Source organism: Eubalaena glacialis, chromosome 14 (assembly GCF_028564815.1).
Source record: "Eubalaena glacialis isolate mEubGla1 chromosome 14, mEubGla1.1.hap2.+ XY, whole genome shotgun sequence".
Classification (NCBI taxonomy): Eukaryota; Metazoa; Chordata; class Mammalia; order Artiodactyla; family Balaenidae; genus Eubalaena; species Eubalaena glacialis.
In genome coordinates, this window is record NC_083729.1 from 38,679,151 (window position 1) to 38,700,963 (window position 21,813).

The 21,813-nt window shown below is 43.6% G+C and overlaps 1 protein-coding gene across 6 annotated transcripts in view; it reads left to right on the forward strand.

Annotated features, from left to right (window-relative positions):
- PRKCE (protein kinase C epsilon) overlaps positions 1-21,813 on the forward strand; it is a 508,978-nt gene that overhangs the window by 395,800 nt on the left and 91,365 nt on the right. The gene's annotated exons all lie outside the window — the stretch shown is intronic.

Sequence of the window (21,813 nt, forward strand, 5' to 3'; positions counted from 1 at the left end):
GAAACCAGTGTCTGACAGGTGAGCTTTTCCTTTTGGTAGGAAATGCACTGTGCTTTGAATACAAAAGGGTCTTCTCCACCTGGACAAATTCTGCCCATCCTGCAAGACCCAACTAGATGTGACTCTTGCCCTCTTCCTCCTCCTTTCCAGAGAGAATGCACTCTCCCTTTTCACACCTCCCCATGGCAAAGACCAGAGTGTAGTAGTTGGCTGTGGGTCATATAACTCTCCAGTGATGCCGGATGTCTGACTTTGGTAGGGGGAATTCAACAGAGTTTCTAAAAGCAATTTGATTGGCTTGTCCCTGCTATCTGCATTCCCAAGGCTTTCCTTGGAGTCCCCTGATAGAGATTATTGACCTTTATAGTCAGAGTCGGACGGGCAGAAGGATGAGACAAGGCTCTTTCTTTCTCCTTCTGAACTGACCTTGGGGCAGGGTTGTCTGTCCAAGCCTGTCCTTGCTGGAGTTTTACTGACCCCATCCCTTGCCCTATTTAGTGGTCTCCAGGGCCCTCAGGGTTTCTGCTTAGAAGCTTCCCAGGCAGTCACTAGGCTTAGAGTGTGATGGAAGCCCCCACTCCTGGATCATGCTGCTGTGCTTTCTTTCCAGCCCTGACAGTGCACACAGCCCAGCCCTCTCTCAGGCCTCCAGATCCTTTAAGCCTCTGTTGACTTAAAGTGGTCCGAGACAGGGTGAGATGGGAGAGCATGCAGCAGATTGGGGGGCAGAGCCTTTTACACACACATTTTGCAACGAACTGTGAGCCCAGATCAGACTTTGAGGAGCCAGGCCAGTTTAAGCCTGAATGGTTCCCAAGAAGCCCTCTGGTCAGGGAGGAGCATCTGTGAGTTTTATGCCTGCTGCAGGGAATACCTTCTGGTCTCCTTGTCGCTGTGGGAAAACACTTACCTGATTCCTTGTAGGTCACCAAGGGTGGAGGGGCCTCACCTCTGCTTTTCTGTGAATTCTTGTAAGCCCCACCTGTTCTAGAATGTCTATCTTGATCTCCCTTCATTGGTTTCCCTCTGCGCAATTCCTCATTCCTTTTGCCAACTTAGTTCTTGAGGATGTAGCATTTTATGTTCTGTGACTTCTAATTCTCCATCATGCCTAGAAGACCCTTGGGGCAAAGACCAGGCCCTTGTGTCTGCTGACTCCAGCACACACTGGCTCCTGAGTGCCTGCCGTGAGAGGGCCCTGAAGCACAGTCCTCGGGGCCAGCACTGGAGGCCGGAGGGTAAAAACCAAGCCGCACCTGATAGGGAAGTGCCAAGCCCTTGCAGGGGCTCTCAGGGCCTGGCATTTCCTCCGTTGGCCTCCCAGTGCTCCCTCCGCTGTCCTGTTCCTGGGATGGCTCAGGTGAGCTCACGGCCTGGGGTGCACAGTCCCAAATCCACAAAGCCACTTCCCTTCAATCGTGTTTACCTTTCACAAGAAAAGAGCCGAAGCAGGAAAGCTTAACAGAAACACTACCACCAAGACTCCGGCACTGGTCATTTCTTATGAGCCTTTTGTGACTGTCAAGTTTATGCAATTTAAGTCACCAGTCTTCCTTCTAATCTCCAAGCCGTGAGAAGCTGTCTGAGCATTTGTTTGCCATCCCTGCATGCCTGTCCCGGGGCACACCTAGGCTCTGGTGTTCTGCCCGTCAAAAGGTGTCTAATTTCTGTAATCACCTCTGAGTTTAATGGCTTTCAACCACATGGGTTGCAGCCAAGAGAAAACATCATTTCTAGTCATTTGGTTTCTTTCCTGCCTTCCCCACCTCCTCTCTCTCTCCTTGCCCCTCCCTCGTGAGCTGGTGGATTATAAAATGTTAGGTGTGACCTTGGGGGTAGGAAGGAACAAAGGTTTCAGTTTCCCCCTCCCTCCTGCTCCCCCAGCAAGGGCTCCTTGATGAGGTTCCAAAGGTAACGGGGTGATCTCAGGACACAGCCACCAGGGCCCGGAAAGAACATAACTTGGTATATATTTAATTTTTTTTTTTTCCAGCAATGTCCCAGGGGTTATTGGGGGGCTCACCGGCACATTTTGGGTGTGTCTTCTCCCATTTCTCTTTTTGTCAAAGCCTCACTCTTCTCCAGAAAAACAACACAACACAGTGATTTATGCCCACCACGGGCAGCAGCATCCTCTGTGCGTCATCCAAGAAGTCCCATGAAGGCCCTGATTCTTAATGATCCTCTTCTCCCCTCCCTGCACTTCTAGCCTGTGCCCACTGGAGAGGAAGGGGGAGAACAGCTGGTGTGCCATGCCGGGGGGTTGGATGCCGTTGTCTGTGGCAAGCCCACGAATAAGTGCTGAGATGACCTCAAGTCCTCCCACAAGAGCTACGCTGGTGTCAGCTTCTCTTTGCTACTGCAGTTCTCAAGACACGTTCAGCTCATGTCATTTGACGCTCAGATCTGACCTTCCCAACCAGGGTACTGAGAACGGATTAGAGGCAGGCTGTGATGTGGCTCCTCCTGTCAGCTCTGGGGATAGCCCTGGGGCAGCCCAGGGTGGTGGGACCCTGGGCTGGTGGTTCCTGGTAGCAGGGATCTGTCTGCATTCCTCAGTGTATCACACACGTGCTATCACTTTCTCTCTCAGCTGTGATCATAATGGTTGGGAAGCCACGAGCAGGGCGGAATCTTTATCTCACTTTTCCAGATGAGGAAACAGAGGTTCAGAGAAGTTATGTAGCCCGTGTCATAGCCGATCCCCTGAGTATGAGGCACTATCCTTGCTATTCTTCTCACCAGCCATGGATTTTAAGATGGCTCTGATATTTGAAGTCACGCTACATATCAGTTTCCTAGGGGCTGTTCTGTCTCTTTAGTGCTTTACCATTTGCAGGCATTATGGTCTGTATTTTTTTTTTTTTTTTTTAAGGCATCACCGGAGTAAAGTGAGACACAAATACTCAGGGATGATTTCCAGTGTACGGAGAGAGGGAGGAGAGAAGCTATGTAATCTAAGGTTGTATCACTGTCAGCATGATCCCCTCTTTCCTCTGGTTGTTGAGTATATCTAAGGTTTGAGCCTCTTTTCAAAAGGCAGTGTGTGCAAATAACATGATCCTGTATGTAGAAAATATTAATGAACACATACACACAAACACACACACAAAGGACCTACTAGAACTAATAATAAATGAGTAGAGGAGGGCCACAGGATGTGAGATCAATATACAAAAATCAGTTGTATTTCTATATACTAGCAATGAGCAATCCAAAAGTGAAATTAAGAAAATAGTTCCATTCACAGTGACATCAGAAAGAATTAAATGCTTAGGAATAAATTTAACCAAAGGAGCTGGGGACTTACATACTAAAAAATACAAAACATTGTTGAGAGAAATTAAGGAAGATCTAAATAAATAGAGAAACAGTTCATGTTTATGGATTAAAAGACTCAGCATCATTAAAATGGCATGTCTCCCCAAGTTGGTTTACATATTCAATGCAATTCCTACCAAAATCTCATTAGGTTTCTTTGCAGACATTAACAATCTGAACCTAAAATTCATATGGAAGTTCAAAGGACTCAAAAAAGCCAAAGGAATCTTGAAAAAGAAGAACAAAATTGGAGGATACACATTTCCTGATTTCAAAACTTCCTCTAAAGCTACAGTAACCAAAACAGTATGGTGCTAGCATAAAAATACATAGATCAATGCAACAGAATTGAGAGCCCAGAAATAAACCTTTACATTAATGGCTAATTGATTTTCCACAATAGTGACAAGACCATTGAATGAGGAAAAGATGGTCTTTCCAATAAATGATGAACATTTAGATTCTTTTCCCACACCATACACTAAAATTAACTCAAAGTGGACCTAAAAACAAGAGCTTGTCATACAACTTCCTGTGAAGTTAAAAGGCTGAGAATGTCAAAGGCTGGGAGCACCAGCAGAAGAGGTATCAGTAAGATTATCTTTTTGTCAAGAACTTCAGTGATTTCAAAAAAATAACTGCGTGTGAGAGAAAAAAACAGTAAAAACGTGGTGAGAAATCCTGCTCTGAGGAGGAAGCATCCTTCTGTCACAGTTCAGACTCCATTAGTCATTTGCAGCCTAAGAAATTTGGACTCAATAAGGGACCTTACTATGTTATAAGGAAGCTTACTTTTTAATATAACTACTTTTTATTTCAAATTCTTCTTATTTCCTATGTGTAGCTTCCCCCCACCCCCACCCCAATCTCCTGGTGACGTAGGAAAAGAGTTGCCGTCATCTTCATTTTAGCTAACGTTTCTCTCATGCTTGCCATGTGCCAAGCTCTGCTCCCAGCACTTTACAAATTACTAAGACACTGGATTCTCACAACAGCCCTAGGAGGTGGATCCTGTTATCACTGCTACTTTACAGATGAGGAAATTGAGGCCAAAGTGGTTTTGTGACTTGCAGCTAGCAAGACGCAGAGCTGGGGGAGAGATTCTGGCAGCGTGATTACGGGACTGACCGTTCCACGCCCAGTGCCACCTCTTATCACTTGTGTTTGATAATTGAGGAAACTGCAGTGCAGGGACAGTAAGTGATTATGCAGGGTTGAACAGCAAGTTCTGTGTCATTTTGTCTAGTGTTTTGCTTCTGCATCATGTGCTCACCCAGTCCCCCACTAAGACCACACAGCCCTCATAGGTAAGGTGTTTAGTAGAGAAGAATTACAAGAGAATGAAAATCTTCATTCATTCCTTCATCCCTTAGGGCAACTCCTATCCCAGTTTAGAATCTCTGCAATTTCCACCATGCACAGAATCATGGGGTTCAAAGACTTCTCTTAGAAATCCCCTAGTTCGGTCTCTCTATCAGGGCTAAAAATTCATCAACAGCTCTTCTGCAGCTTCTGCTTGTGTATTTTCTGCAATAGGAAACTCACTACCTTGTAACTGTCAGTTATTTGATGCACCTACTAGCTAGAAAATTCTCCTTTTTGGGCACTGGTCGGTATTGGCGTTGCTGTGACTTGCATTCTTAATCTTGGTTTTGCCCTCTGGAACAATGCTCAGTATGTCTCATTTTTACATGTCAGGGCTTTGTCGTTAAAAGCAGGACTCAGGAGTCCGATTGCCTGGGTTTGAATCCTGGCTCTGCCACAAACATGCTCTGTAACCTTAGGCCTTAGTTTCTTCATCTGTAAAATGGGAACAGGCTGTTTAGAGGAGGCGTCAGTTAATCCACATCAGCAGGAGCTCAGTAGCTGCTCACTGTTACCATAGTTGGAAACAGTAATTACATTCTATCTCAGTCTTACTTCTTCACTATTAGTATCCCTGGTTCTTCAAATATCTGTCCCAAAAAAACAGAACCCAGAACCGAGCTCAGTAACCCCTGACCCATCTGACCACGCCTGCTTGTGAGTAGAGCACATAGTACTTTTTAGATGGGGTTAATTTGTCCTAATGAAGCCTTCTGATAAAGCTGTTCGTTTCATGTGTATTACCTGGAGGGAATGTGTGCTGCCTTCCTCAAACCCTCTCTTCTTTCCTTTCTCAAAAGGTATTGTGTTAAGATAGAAATTGGCAGCAATTAGTGAATTTAGGTGTTTCCAGATTTTAGATCCTTTCCTTTTGAATCACTATTCATTAGAAACTTTACTATGCATTATGAGTAACTATCTCTTTATCTAAAATTAAATATTGGATACTAGTCAAGCATGGAGTTAGATTTTGTCCTCATCATACCATGCTTCCAGTGGGTGGTGGCAGAGCTGAAATCACCTTCTCCCATTCTTCTTTTTTTTTTTTAATTTATTTATTTATTTATTTATTTTTGGCTGTGTTGGGTCTTCGTTTCTGTGCGAGGGCTTTCTCTAGTTGCGGCGAGCGGGGGCCACTCTTCATCGCGGTGCACGGGCCTCTCACTGTCGCGGCCTCTCTTGTTGCGGAGCACAGGCTCCAGATGCGCAGGCTCAGTAGTTGTGGCTCACGGGCCCAGTTGCTCCGCGGCATGTGGGATCCTCCCAGACCAGGGCTCGAACCCGTGTCCCCTGCATTGGCAGGCGGATTCTCAACCACTGCACCACCAGGGAAGCCCCACCTTCTCCCATTCTTAAAGGTGGCTTTCAAACTTTTCATTTTTAGTGCTGGAATCCATGATTCTAATAATAATGAGAAATAGTTCTAATACTAATACGAAAACCCAAGTATATAAAACACATGGAAGCACTTCTGCTCTGACTGAAAGATGGGACTTGGAGCTGTTTTGATTACTTTTGCTGCAAGAGATCACCTCGAAACTTAGAGGCTCAGCCGGTTGGTTCTGGCGCAGGGCAGTCAGAGGGTGGTTGGAACAGTGAGGGTGGCAGGGAGCTGAAGTCCCTGGGGGCAAGCTGTCGTGAGGATCAGAAGAGCAACAGCTTATGAAAAGATCTGAGTGTGAATATCTGCGTTAGGAGTATTCACAGTGCTCCTCTTACAGTGGCCGATACAGAGGAGAGGCAGAAGTCCACTCAGCAGCCGACTGGCAGATGAAATGCAACAGTTAGATTCAGACCTCAAGAGTTGCCTCCTAAGCAGAAGCTAGCACACCATTGTAAAGCAATTATACTTCAATAAGGATGTTTAAAAAAAAAAAAAAAAAAAAAAAAAAAAAAAGAGTTGCCTCCTAGCCTAGTTCCCTTTCTTCTGCTCCCCCTTTGCCCTCACTTTTGGGCTTTCAACATTAAAATAGTGAGTGGATTCATGGATTTCTCAGTGTTTTGCAGTTCCAGCTAGAAGGAACCTCAGAGACCGTGTAGTTCAATTCCTGTGAGGTTCAGTGGCCTTCTGCAGCTCACACAGACGGGAGACGTGGCTGGAGGGAGGGCCACGGTTTGCAGCTTCTGTAGGGAGCAGCTGACTTTAGCTTTCTCTTCTGACAGGACACAAGTGTCCTGAGCCAAGTGGCCTGCAGCAGGTCAGGACGAGAGGAGGAGCCTCTGGAAAGCTGGACCAGAACTGGCTGGGGTCCAGGTGCTCATTGTGTGGGGATGAAATGAAATGTTTCCAGAGGAACTGGCTCATTGTTTAGGATGCTAAATATTTATTTGATCCATCCAAACTTTAACTGAAGAAGCCAAAGGGTCTGAATTTTAAGTCCTACAAACCCAGCTTGGAGGGAACAGGGAAGAGGAGGTGAGAGTTGTTTCCAGTCAGAAAATTGTGGGAAAGATGTTAATGCAGGACACGACAGTGTCCAGGTGTCTGCACGTCACCTGGTGAGAGGGGACTTGGCCTCCCACCAAGCAGGACAGACCGAGGTGCTGCCAGTTTTCCAGATGTTACAACAGTTTTACCACCTGCCATGGGTTCAGTCACATGGAATGATCCTTCATTCTGTTACTTGAAATGATACCTTTAAATGAAATAAAATAGTATCAATGCCTATTTTCTTGCACTTTAATTGTTTTCCTTTGGCCTCTAAAGTTCTCTTCTGCAACTTTGTGGGCATAGTGACCTCAGTCCATAGATCATTCCATCAACCAGGGCGATCCTTGTCACCTCAGCTCCTTCAAGTAAGCCTGGCTGTAAGTGATAGGTTAGTTCTTATAAATCAAAAGACCCAGAATCTGATTCAGGAAAAAAAAGCCATTTTCAAGACCATTGGGATTCATCTTGCTTCTGCAGGGATTAGTGATTTTGCTAATGGTTCCCAGCCAGTGGGAGAGGCATTTCATCATCTTGGTCATCCCCTGCTATGCCTGTGCATCTTCTCCAAGCCCAGGGCCTGGTTTGGACCATCTGCTCACCACTTGTAATGTGATCCTTTAAGACAGTATCTGAATTATTTCTTTTAAATAAACTAAAATTCAAGAGATGTTGGACCTTTTAGAGATTAGCCAGCAAGCGTGTTTCTTATTGCTAACTTGACATTTTGGTATTGCTTTACGCTAAGGTCATGTGTTTGCACTATTACCACGTATACGGTAAAAATGGAAACCAAACAAAATTAAAAACTTTAAAGGACTAAGAAAAAATAGGCATTGAATTAATTGAACATGAATTATTCTGTATTTTAACTTCAGAACATATTTTTGTCTTTGAATTGTGTGCTGTTAAATGTTGGGAGAAGAATGGTTTTGCTGTGTATCTTTTCTCTAAAGAACATACTGTGTACTTCAATTTAGGAATGCATTTTCAGCTCCCCCAACACCCCCCCACCCCGACCAAGAACTGAGCTTAGCAAAATGAATGACTGAGGGAGCAAGTTCACATACAATCATTACACATAAGATCAGACAGCCCTTCCCTTCCATGTCCACTGCCTGGACAGTCCAAGAACCTGCGTGACTCTGTCCGAGGTTTCATGATACCTGCTGTGAATGAGATTTTGGGTGGGCAAAGCAGCAGAGGGTAAAGTCTCGGAGCCCTACTGCTCCTAGGCAGCCCACAGACACACACAGACAGAGCCGGCACCCAGAGGGAAGTGGGCAAGAGCAGAGAAGGCAAACAGCGCCCACTCCGTGCAGCACAAGCTGCACAGAGCAGTCCTTCCCTCCAGTGCTGCCGAGTTACAGTGGGCCGGTGGGAACAGGGCTCCAGGAAAGTTCTATATGCTTCTAAGATGTTCATCCCTGCTCACATCGAAGGTATCTGCGTCCGTGTGTCCATCTCAGTGACCAAAAGAATACTCTGTCTAGTCCTGTCAATGTTATGGTCAGATTTTATTTTTTTCTTTAATTGTATCCTATTCGTTCTAATTTTTTCTATATTATTTTTTAGCATTATTCTCTGGTGCAGAGAACCAGTTCTCTCTGGTACATTGTTCTGCTGAGGCCAGTGTCCCAGAGCAGTGGTTTCGGGCTGTTTACAGTAAGGGAATGACACCTGCAGAGCAGTGCACTCTGTAAAATTATACAAGGGGAAGCCCCTTTTATTCAAGGGAGCCGTGGGACTTGGCTGCCTGGCATCTGGCCCCCAGTGCACCTCCTTGGCATGTAAGATCCCTGGAGGAGAGTTTTCAATCCCCTCTTTTAGTTGTTGGGGGAAATCGGGACTGGCAGAGTTTCCTGGAGATTAGCATCACACTTGCTTTCCTGAGTGTGATGCTTTCAGCATCTTCTCATTCATGCATAAGCGAAATATTTCTCACTCTCCTACTAGGTATAAAGCGCTGCGTCAGATGCTGGTGACATGGAAATGAGTAAGTTAGACATGGCCCCTACCCTCTCGCGGAGGGCAGGGTTTCAGACTTTCACGAACGAAATCTGCCCCAGTGCGCAGGCTAGTCAGTATGTCCTGGTGACAGGTCATCCTGTGGGTGCTCCCTGGGCCGATGTGTCTTACCCGATCTGGTCGGCCTCCTCAAGCAAAGTGTTCCCCTTATCAGGAAGCCATGAGAGGCCCAGCATGCCAAGAAAGTCCTGCTGTGATTCTAAAACTATCCCGGGGAAGTAGGGACTGCACACAAACTATGGGGACTAAGAGGTAAATAGGAAAATTGGGCAGAATGAGGGCTGAGGTTCTCTGTAATGTAATACCATTCAGTTTTCTTTATTTTGGATTGACTAACCCCTCCCCCTGCCCCCACTTTACTACCCCTATTCTTTTAACTAGGGGTTGAAAGATAAAAATTCAGCTTATTAATGAAGGTTTTCCTACATTGAAAACAATAACACACAAACCTTCAAACATGTGTCTCACTTAACTAAGTGTATTCTTGGAAATCAGAAAGCAGAGGAGTAAAGCCGATCATTTTTTTCCTTTAGGATCCAGTTGCCGAGTAGCTTGCAGTTAACATCTTTTGCCACTAGAGGGTGATCACAGTCGGAAAAGTAGAGCTGAGATGGTCAATATTGAACCAGGGAATATTGACGAAATAGCAACTGGTTAGTTATTATGTTTGATGGATACAGGGCTAGAAAGAGCAGCCTGAAGACCTAAAATGCTTTTGGCTTAGCTGGATGAGAGAATTTGTGATATTCCAGGAGAAGAGATTTTGGAATTGCTATATACTTTTTTTTTATGAGCAAGTTCCTGAAGTTAAGCAGAAAAGAATGGACAAAAAGTCAGGGGCAGAGCTGTGCTATTCCTTTAAAAATAGATACATAGAAGCATGTGTTTGTTTGTTCCTACTTGGTGTTTTTGTTTTACTTCTAAATTGAGAACAGCTGAAATAATTTCTGAATTGTTCTGGACTTTTGAGCCCAGACTCCCAGATGGTTTCTGTGGTCTGGGCCTTCAAAAACCCACCTGATGAGAGATGAAGCTCATCTTTGGAAAAAGCTATTTGAGGCTCTGTGAAGCAGCCCAAGCTTGTTTGTTTTCCCCTGCATTTGAAAATGGAAGTCAAGCATGCTCCCAGGACAGAGGATTCTGCCATTGTGACCATCTTAAAAGGGGCAGGAAAGGATTTGCAGTTTTGCCAGACAGAGCAGTAACAGTCTCCGTTCTTTGTGCTGTAATAATCCTTACTGGTGACTTCTAAATTGGAGTAGCAGTTTCCTATCAAATTCATTTAAGAAGCAAATTGTTCAATAACTCGGGAAGAGCGTAGAAGATTCATTTCTGATGACTTTACAGAATCCTAGTTCCTCCCTGACCCCGAGAGTTGTTGACTGTAATGTGGTTTTAGTCCTCAAATTTGCCAATTTTTGATGAATGTAAGAATGGTTAACTGCCTTTAAGATATAGTGTTATTCCTTTGACACCCCAAAATCATCTAAATATATTTATAAATGAAGTTCACATGAATTTCAGTTAATGATGTATTTCTTAATACTGGCTGATAGGTAACCCCAAGTTAATTAGATTTCCTTGCACTGATGGTTTCTTTAAAACATGGTATTACATGATAATGGAAAGGACAGTCTTGGCAACAAATGCTTAAACCATAGCCCAAGGGATTTAGATTATCATCAGCAGCCTGCAGCAGAAGCAAAGTCTTACTGAATGCTATCTCTTTTCTAGATTAGATAGAAAGAAGAATTGGGGAGATACAAGGAAACATTTTCTGAGGCTGGTTATACTCTGATTTGGGTGACGGTACAAACTATGGGAATTGGAAAGTACCTCATTGGTCAAAAACTGGTAGCACATAAACTACTACAGGTGGCAAAATTATTATTTTTTTTAACTCCCTTGGGCTCTTTCTTTGGGCTCCTTAGTTAGTAGTATAACTACTGTGGGGGGATTGAAGGGGAGGCCTGTTGTTGCTGACAGCAAGCGTATGCTTTCTGCAGATGTGGCTCTTCGTTTTTAACCAGAGTATGGAGGAGAAAATATTGACTTTCTAACTTGCAAAACCATGCTCTTAACTTATTTTACCCTTGCGCGTTCTTGGCCCTTCAGAATATTTAAATTCTTCCCCACTTCAGAGCTAGGATCATAGAGTGTCTGATAATAATTCTCCAAGCTTCTTGTATTCAGACGGGTAAAGGAGTGGGGGGTTGATGTAGTTCCTGGTTTATTCAAACCTAAAAGCCTACTATTAAGAGGGGAAGAGAAAAGGGGGAAGCAACTGTTTAAGACCTGCACCTTGAAAGAATGCTGTTTATCTAGTCTCCCCAGAGCAGGGAATGTGTCTGTGGGTGAACTAAACAATTCCTCTAAGAATCTCAGTGAGAAGCAGTGTTTTGGGTTTGTCATAGTTTCTCACATACTCTGGAAATAGCGAAACAGACGTCATTTCATGCACAGACTTTCTCTGATACCACCAACAGGCCTTCCATGCTACGGTCTGTGCAGTTAAGCTTCACAATCAAAAAAAAAAAAAAGGAGCACACCCGTTTTGGTGAATAATTTGTTATTCTTGCCATCTGAATAGCCAGCGGTTATTTGTGTGTGAGGACCACAGTTCAGATAAGATCTGTTGTAACTGTAGTAATCTGGAGAAATTGCTGTTCAGATTTTAGCAGAATCCCTTTTACCTTCTTATTCTAGCATTAGCTACCTCTGACCGGCCTTGGCATTATCTTAATGATCAAGATCTGATGTCACTGGAGGTTAGAAACACATACAAAAAAGAAAATTTAAATATTTTCCAATTGGAAAATTATCCTGAAGTATTTGTGTTATATTTCCAAGCCATAAATGATCACAGGTGCTTTGAGTCATGTTGCCGATTCCAGGAAAGTGTTTGCGCAAGTTTAGAAAATAGAACAGACCAGTTGATTCATGCTTTAGCTGATGGCATTGTCTCCTGGGGAGCTAAGGCACCCTTGCCTTATGCACAAGGGGCTGGTGGAATGCTGCTGTTTAACTTGTCTTAACTCTGTCTTCTGGGGCTGTATTGCACAGCACCACTGCCCTCACCCCCCAACCCATTTATAAAGATCCAGCAGCAACCCTCCAGAGATTACTATTTCACAGACATTCCAAAGGGCTGGCTGCCACTAGCTCAGCCATTTTAATCTTTGCATTTCCCTTGAGAGAATATAGGAGTAACAGGCTGTGACCTAGGGGAAGAATGTGCAAGTGGTAAGGGGCTTCACGGGTCTTCGGGGAGATGAGATAGCCCAGTGAAATATCGGGTGAGGGGGAAGCGTTTGTAAATTTCCTTTCTTGTGTTTTGTTGTTTCCCCTCTTTTTCTGCCAGCACGCCCATCTGAGTGTCGGCTTGGCTTAAGTCACCCCAAAGGAAGTGTTGAAGTAATAAGAGTCACCTACCTTTATTCAGATCTTGCTTTCCTGCTCTTCCTTTCTTTTCCCAAAAATTTATGAATGGAGGTAGATAAGGCGAGATTGAAGTGGCCAAGGCTGTAGGTTGCATCTTGATAGTCTGGTCTCTGGGAAAGAGGGCAGGGAACCATCTACTCCGATTGAAAATCCTAGGCTTATATTCATTTAACAACTTTATGTTACCCAGTACATGTTGTTCAAATAAATTGTGAAAATAAGTTATTTCTAGTGCTCAGGACATAGTCTGTGAACTGATCTGTCTGTATCTCTTGTAAATTTTCCATTTGGATGATTAGAGCAAGGCAGAAGTTTCTCGCTGTGCTGTTAGGCTACAGGCAACTGTTGTCACTGGCTGACCCTGGGTTGTAAGTACGTGGGAACTTGGTCGAGGGCTTCACAGAGAAGAGGAGAGTTAGTCCTGGTGAGGTCTGCCTTTGGGTTAGTGGGGAGCTCTTGCTAATGATTCTTTTGTCAGTGCTTCTGTTTTAACCAAGTTGGCAGAGTTTTATCTTATCCAAACAGATGCATAGCAAAAGAAAACTAATTTGGGCAACTAGAATTGGTGGTAAACCTGAAATATATGGAATGTGTTCAAAAAGATGACAGGAGTTAGAACTGCTCACAGATTGTCGCCAGGTAGAGGTTCCTCAGAACCTTCCCTGATAAAAAGATAAGGGTAATTTGAATTAGCACACTGGCCAAATAGATGGGTGCTGTTGATGTACTTAAAAATGTGTGTTCTTAAATTAATTATAAAGGTTTGTACATTTGAGCATTTGACTTGGCTATCAATTGGCTAAGCAATGTATTTCTTTATAAAGATATATTTCCAGTTTGCTCCTGTTCAAGCTATCACAATCTCATATTTGAACAAATGCCAGACTGATGAAGTGTACTAGATAGTGAGTCCTTGTCCATCAAAATATTTTGGTGCAGCGGTTTCATGAGCAAAGAATGGTATTAAAGTATTGGTTTAGAGCCCTGAGAAGCAGTTTCGCCGGCCGTGCCTGGGAGGCAGAGGTGAAAGGGTATCTCTCAGCCCAAGGCAGTGAGCTGTGTGCTGTTTTAAAGTCATGCTCATCTCATCTACATATTCAGATACTCAGGCGTAGGCCCAGCCGACATGGTACAAAATGAAACCACATGTATAATTTCAAGGGTAGACAACGTCTTGTAGTTTGGAGAGAGAGAGGGAGAATGAGCAGTTTACGGGTTGGACTGTCTCGCATCTAGTAGGTGCTCAAAAAATATCTGCCAGAGATTGATTGCCTTTTATGAAATGAATGAACCAAACTTCCAGTTAGTTTAGCAGAGCCTGGAAGCCCAAAGTTGCAGGATTGCCCATCCTTATGGAGCCAGTTCACTTCGTAATAGTTTCTTAGCTCTCCTCCCACGTGGCAAACCAAGAATCTGACGCAACACAGAGGAACAGTAAAAGTCATGTGAATCTGGAAATATACCCCTTTTCCAGGCATTTGTTAGAGTTTCCTGGCATTGGATTGTTTGTAAGTCAGTATTGCAAGAGAATGCACATTTTTTACATAATACTGTGGTTGAAAGTAGGGTTTCCTCACCAGCTCACTGATTATTACTAAGTAAGGAATTAGTCAGAAGGCAATTGAAAAATCTTTTGTTTTCGTCGTCCATGTGAGACTCTGATGGTTTGCCTGTACTTTACATCATTGGTGGGTAGATTCCCCAGTGGAATTCTTAAAAGTAGAGTCATGAATGGGTATAAACCTAAGCTGGTTTGTATCCAGGAGGAAGAGAAGTAGTCCATTTGGGTGAGCCACTCAAGTAATCAACCATCTAATTTCTGAGCATGCCTGCTCTGTTAGGTCCAATAAAGGATTCAGAAAGAGACCTCAGGGGCCACTCTGAGAACCAAGACCATGAAACAGTGTTGAATTGGCTTGTCTAGAGTAATGATACTCACCCATCTTAGTAATTTAGACAACCTTACCTAAGTCGAACCAAAATTATATTAACTATATTGATCGGTAAGTCTAATTAATCAGTCATTATTAATTGCTTGACTATTATATGCAAAGGTATAATTCCTGCTCTCAAGGACTGAGAAAGTCCAGTTGAAGAAGTGGGGTAAAAAAAATAACACTGAGTTAAATAAACCTCTCTGTCCTAACAATGTAAGCCAATGGTATAAGGTTATAATGTACAGGGTGTGATTAATCATCACATGGCTGGTTTAGGTACTGCCATGAATTCACAGGAGGAAGAGTTTTCTCAATACTGTTTTCATTGGAAAAGGCACCACCAAGGAGGAAGAGAATAGGAAGTGTTTGATAGGTGGAGAGGAGGGACCTGGAGCAGAGTTGCCAGGATGGTTCGGAAGTGACCAAGAGCAAGGAGTGGTTGCTATATGAAGAGAAATCAACTCAAGTAGGAAGTCGTGAGATAGGCTGAAATTTAGATTACCACCAGACTGGGGGCGGTTCTAACCTGAACTACTCAAAGTGGGATCCCTAGACTAGCAGCATTGCATCACCTGGGAGCTTGTTGGGACGAAGCTCATTCCTCATTCTGGGAAATGCGGAATCTCACGTCCCAACCTAGACCTTACAGACTCAGTATTTTGGGGCCCAGGAATCTGTGTTTTTTAAAAAGTGTCCAGTTGACTCTTATGCATGCTAAAGTTTGAAAAGCACTACTGCTGGTAATTTGGGTTTCGTTCCAAGTGACTGAAGGCTCTTAAGTGGAGAAGTAGCATGTTTTTCAGTGAGGCAACAAATTAGAGCATTTGGGATACTGTCTTTTACATGGAAGCCTCTTTAGAACTCTCACTTACAATTCTCCCTTACCTACAGCTCACCACCTGCAGGGTGAAATCTCTCCAAATTGCCAGTCATGTAACTGGTAAAGTTAAGGTCATATAACTGTTCTTTGGAGTGGTTTCTGAAGGCTAAGGGTAGGTCTTGTCTGGGTAACGGTGTGATATGCATCTGTGGTATGTTTCTATAAGTAGAAATTTTTTTCTTAAGTGTGTGCTTTGCAAGAACTATATGAATCAGCAACAATAACAAATACATATGGTGCTTTACAGTTTAAAACATAATATTCGTTCATATATTTTCTGACCATTTAAAAAATTATTTTCCACTACTTTGAAATCAGTTCATTTATCTGGCATTTATCAGGAAATTCAGATTTCCAGGTTACAAAGGTAATATGAGCTCTTGTCAACCAGTAAACCTTTTTGATGGAAAATTTTTTCCAGACTATATCATTGTATTATCACTAATACCAATAGAATTACTGTTGTAATAATAAAATCAGCACATATTTTTAAGTCTTGGTAGAAAGCGTTTTGAATGTTATTTTAGTTTTACTTGGTGACTTTGGTATAATAACACCTTCAGGGCTATAAGAAGTTAGGACTGCTGTTCCTACTTTAAACAGCCCCAGATTGGCAATTTTTTGGTCAATTCTAGCATTCTCCTTTATCTTTATTTCCCACCTTACTGCTCCAATAAGCTAGGAAGAATGGAGTTTTCTTAAGGTTAAAATCCTAACCTTAATTTTGCCTGCAGTATCACAAACTAGCCCTTGGCCCGTGGACTTGAGAGTGGTGTTAGCTTCTGTTGTCATGGATAATATGGGTCTTGGCACCAGTGTTTTCTCTCCCCCACTCAGGGGACATTTTTCCACTTACAGTTTCACAGTGGTGGTCCAGATGGTGGAATTTGCCAAAGAGCAGACCACTGTATAAAAGACATGACGTTGTATTCACCTAGATTCTGTGTTGACTCTAAAGAGGGTCAAGAGTCCCAGAGAGAGGAACAAATCCCTGTCATGCTGCTTCAAAAAGCACCAGAATTTGTGTCCTAGAGATTCAAGACCACCTCTACAAATACAGTCTGAGCAGAGGTTTAATGTGCAGATGTGAACACAGAGTCTCTAACCTTAGCCCCAAGCACCATTATTTTGGATACATAAAATGTGAACTCTGTTGTCAGCTGTATTGAATGATGCTGAGGGTGACGGAAAGAGCCCTGGCTTTGGGGCAGACAGATCTGGGTTCAAATTCTACCTGTACTACTTGTACCTTCTACCTGTAGCCTCAGGCAAGTCAGCTTACTCCTCTGAGCCACTGTTTCTTCGTGGAAAATGGGAATATTAACACCTGCTTTCAAGATTGTTGCATCAGTGGAAAGGTAGCTCATACTTCACAGGTAGTAGGTGCTCAATAAATTATAGCCATTGTCAGTTTCCACTTGTTAATTGTGTCCTCACGTTAATCTTAGATTATTATTTTCTAAGAAAAAACAAAAAGGCCGAGATAGAGATGGTTTGCTTCAAACAGCTAGACCTCCTCACCATTCCCAAAGTCTACCAAACGCATCGCATCTCTGTGACTTCATGGTTCTCCTACACCTGGAAGACCCAGACTCTCCTCGTTTTGATTCCGTTCCACCTCTGAGTCCCAGCTCTTCCATGGAGCGTTCCTTCACTATTTCTTCATCATAAATCCACAAATAATAAAATACCCTCCTGTGGTGTCAACTCTTATTTCATTGGAGCTTCTCATTCCTCCAACTAGACTGTAGCCTTTTTGAAAGCCCTCTATAAATACAAACTAATGGACTGATTTGAAATGTGTTCATCACTGAGCCATATGAAGCCACTGAATGGAGGCTTGTGAATGAAAAATTGAAACTAATATTTTCCTGAGCAGTTTTTTGGGGACCAGGCACCTACGATAAGGATAATCTATTACAATTTTCCAAGAAGTAGCTACTATCAAATCTTGATTTTACAGATGGGGAAACCAACACCCCTGATTGTCCAGTTCACACAACCAGAGAGTAGCTGAGCTAGGATTTGAACACAAGCAGTCTGGGTCCAGAGGCTGAGTTTGGACCACTGCACCATGCGGGTGAGGATGTGGATGGAGAAAGCTATCAGAACATTCAAAAACATCCACTGACAGAGTTCTACAAACGGGGACCGACTACAGTCAAGTTATGAACATTTCATTTGAGGTTCTCCAAGTCTTTTTTCTCATTCGTGTCATTAACAAGTCCATTTAGATCATGGATTTCTACATTTAGAGAAACCAGCCTCCCCTCGGAATTGCCGGCCCTCGGTATTGCCGGCCCTCGGTTTGTATCAGAGCCGTGACTTGGTCCTGAAAGTCTCACTTGCTTTGTCTATTTCACCACCTTTTCAGGTCATTAAGAACAAAAGGTTTGTGAACAGATTAAACACAGGCTGTTTTTGTTCTGCTTCTACAAACACCTACACCTGCTGAATGTAGACTGCATAGTGTTGATTGGAGTCTGTGCTCATGGATTTTTTAAAAAACAACACATGCCGGAATCCAGCCGAGGTTAAACGGTTCCTTGGAGAGGACACTGTGCTATTACACCAAATACTTACAAGTTTATCTCACCACACTGCCTGGGGTTCAGAGTAAACCTGGGTGGAAGTATGGAGATCAAAGAATTTAATAATGAAAAACCTCTATTCATGCTCTATCTGTCATCAAATGAAAGTATTAGTGAAGTGGTATGGAAATCCTCTTCAGCTTGTCTGCAGCCACCAGCCGTGCCACTTAAGGTTTAAAACAATGTGATCAAGTGTTCAGAATCCACAAGATTGAGTTGTATGCATACATTAGTGTATTATTTCCAAGTTGCCAATTTCCCCCAGAGTAGCACATTTTCATTTCGGCTTTATTAAAGGAGTCAGAACATGAAAGGGAATTTAGCACAGTGGAGACGTCAGCAGAGCTTTCTTGCCATCATGGTGTGGTTTATTTGGTTTGGGGCAGCCACGCATATGAATCCAACAAGGTGTCTATAGGACTGCAAGTCAAGCCAAGTGGGACTGATAAAAAGGAAAAGACAAAGAATACAATAATGTGGTGAAACCACAGCTCTCTAACTGCGGGTGGGAATTTCAGGCCCTTGATTTGTTTTCATATGGCCCCGCAGTTGCAAAACCACGGTACAGCATGGTATCAGCTACACATAAGAGCTTTATTATGGCATTAGTGGAGTGGCTTGGATGAGCCCAGCATGGTATGAAGCATTGTAGGGATGCAGCCAGATGCAGGAGACATGGCCCTGGTCACTCCAGGAGATACCTCCTGTGTGGAAAACCATGGTTTTTCTGAGAGTGCACTTTGTCTGTCAGAGTCCTAGGCTGAAGGAAAGCTAGAAACCACTGGTCCAAGAATTTACACTTTGGTTGGACTTACCAACACATGAAATTCTCACAAAAAGACTCAGAACCAAATGCAATGAAATCACCAAATCTTGATGTCAGAAGCCAGGACAGTTGTCCAGTCCAGTGGTTCCCAAACTTCACGGAGCATTTGGAGCTACCTGGGGAATTTAAAACGAAGTGAACATTCCCAGGGCCCAGCCAGAGTTAGAAGTTCTGATCAAAGGGCCTGGAAATCTGTATGCTTTAAAATGCTCCCAAGGGATTCTGTGGCTCAGCCAGCTCATCTGGCCCATCCCCTCAATGAACAAAGAGGGTTTCTGTTAACAACCCTGCAAAGTGATAATCCATCCAAGGCTGGCATCCTCAGGTTGGAAGGAATTCACTGCAGAACAAGGCAGCAGGATCCAGATAGAAGGCTGGAGTTCTTTAAAGTCTTTCCTAGACTTTGATAAAAGGGGCCTCAGTTTATCTTCTACCCATTGGTCTTAGTTAATCTGCAATAACACAGATTGTCTTTACCAACATGGCAGTCCTGCAGTTGATTACCAACATGGCAATACTTCAGATGTTTGAAGAGAGTTCCTCTTCAGTTTGTTCCTTTGTTTGATAGCTAATTCATTTGTTCATTCATTCATTCAGCTCGGACTCTCAGCATCCTCTAAGAGTGGGTTTCTTGAGGCTGACCATTGCCACTTCCTTCAGCCGCTTCTTATAGGTCTTGGCTTCTCCACACCCTCCTGTTTGCCATCCTCTGTAAGAACTCTAGTTTGTCAGCATCAAATATGGTGCCCAGAATCGGACACCACACTGACCATATGGTATGACCAGCAGAGTCCAACTGCTACAGGAGCAGTTGCTACCTGTGTCCTGCTTCTACTAAAGAGTGCTGTAAGAATAACCAAGAGCTCAAACTGGTGCAGACAGAAAGCTCCGGAGCAGATCAGGAAGGGAAAAGGTCAGTGTTGGCTGAATCGAGCGTGAGCCAGGTCCTAGTGAATGGGTAAGCTTTGGAATGGAAGAGAGTGCCGTCCTTCCAGCATTCCAAGTGGAGAAATAATGTTTCATTGGAAACCCAGATATTTGCTGCATAGACCACAGTGTGCATCTGTTATCCGGTCTGCAGGCTAAACAGAGGTTCTCACCACATCACTGCCCCCTACGTGTAGGATCAGCTCTGACTGCTACACCAAGCTAGGAGGTGTGAGGGGCAGCTTTCCTTTCTTCTCTGTACGGTGGGCTCAACCTAAATATTTCCATCTAAGCAGGTTATGTTTCCTTCCCACAACTGAAGAGAAATAGTGATGTACCTTCTCTCTTTAGGGTCAGCTACCCGGTATTTGCTTATGTTTAAAACTGTCACAAGAGCTTTGTATATTCTTTGGGAAGACCAAGAAAGGTAAGAAAAGAGGAACTATTGTGACGTTGACAGCTGGATGTAAAGTTAACTGAACGGTTGTTTCATATGTGTAAAATTGGAAAAACATTTCCTTGATTACTTTTCACTGAATAGACTGGTCATTTTAACATTGATGTGGGTACATTCTAATCCCTGGATTGGTTAGCAGGATTTCATTCTAAATCGAATTAAGCAAGCAAGCAAAGAAACAAAAAACAATGAGAGAGAAAACAGCAACAACAATTGCAGCCATAACACAGTTCATGGCTGGCCTGACCCAGGACTATAGGCTTTATTTACAACAGTAGGTGCATTAGCCTCCTGGAAATGAGACCTCAAGTGTGACCTCTATAGGGGCTTCTTTTTGTGTTGGGCACGGGAAATAAGAAGGTGACATCTGAAGTTTCTGGAATCAGAGTAGCAGCTACATGGGCTGCTTCCATTCTGCCTGGGGTCCATCTCTAGCATCTGAGCTGGAGACCAGAGATACTCATTTAGTTCTTCTTTACCAGCTAGACATGCACCAAGCCTAGATAAGATGGGGATACACAAGAAAGGGGAGTCTTGAGGCCCACCTGTTGGGCCTTACGTCCTGCTGGAGACACAGGAAGTATTGGCGGGACAGTCAGAGTTTCATGCAGTCACACACTGGATTGAGAGGGAAAGCCTGAGCTCATAAAAAGAGTGTTGGTAAAGGACAAGACTACCACATGGGCCTTGGCTGGATGGGGAAATGGGCTTAGAACAAGAATACTTTCATTCCTTTGCTTAAAAACACTTACAAGGAACATTCATTCAGTTCTTAACTTTGGCTTCAGACAGCTGACTGCTGGTGACAGTGGTGACAGTGTTTTCTTTCTGTTTAAATTAACTCTTGGTATCAGCAAAGACAGATTTAGCCTGCGTCACCATCTTGCCCAGAATGGGCAGACCAGATTCTCAGTGGGCAAAACAGGCACACTGCAGACCGTGAAACCTCTACAAGATGCCAGGCTGCTAAGTTGGGCAGACGAGTGAGGGGCAAGGTTCCTGATGCCTTGCTGCTTTCCTGGAGTCCAGGTCAACAGCCAGGGACAGAGGACAGTAGCCAGAAGCCACGCGCCAGAAGTGGCACTTGATAGAGAAAGCAGCCAGTGGGTGAAAAACCAGGAAGAAGCCTGGTACTGTGAGGTGATGCTGACGCTCTAGTAATGCAGTGGAATAAAAGAAGGAGCCTCAGCAAAACCACACCATTGCACATTTCACTGCCATGTTCCCCATCTAAACCCCCTTGATTCTATCATTTTCAAAGAGAAAACTAACAACAAACCATTATTCCTACTTACCTTTAGATGTTGCTCTTATTCATGGCATGAGGTCACTCTGGTGTCAGCATCATTGAGATGTAGCCTATTTGGGGGCTATTCTTTATGTCCTATCATATCATGTGATAGAAACTTCTTTTTCCTAAGATGTTGATGACCCTATGAAAGGCAAGTGTTCTCTGACGTATTGAACCAAAGCCTCTCCCCCTTTCCCCTGGCTTTCACACACATATCAGTGTGCATGGGGCAGGTTGGCAGTAACTTGAAGTTTTTCCCTGGGCTAAGTGCAGCTCTAATCAGAGGCAGGAAATGTTTATTTTGAGCTTTATCGAGTGAGT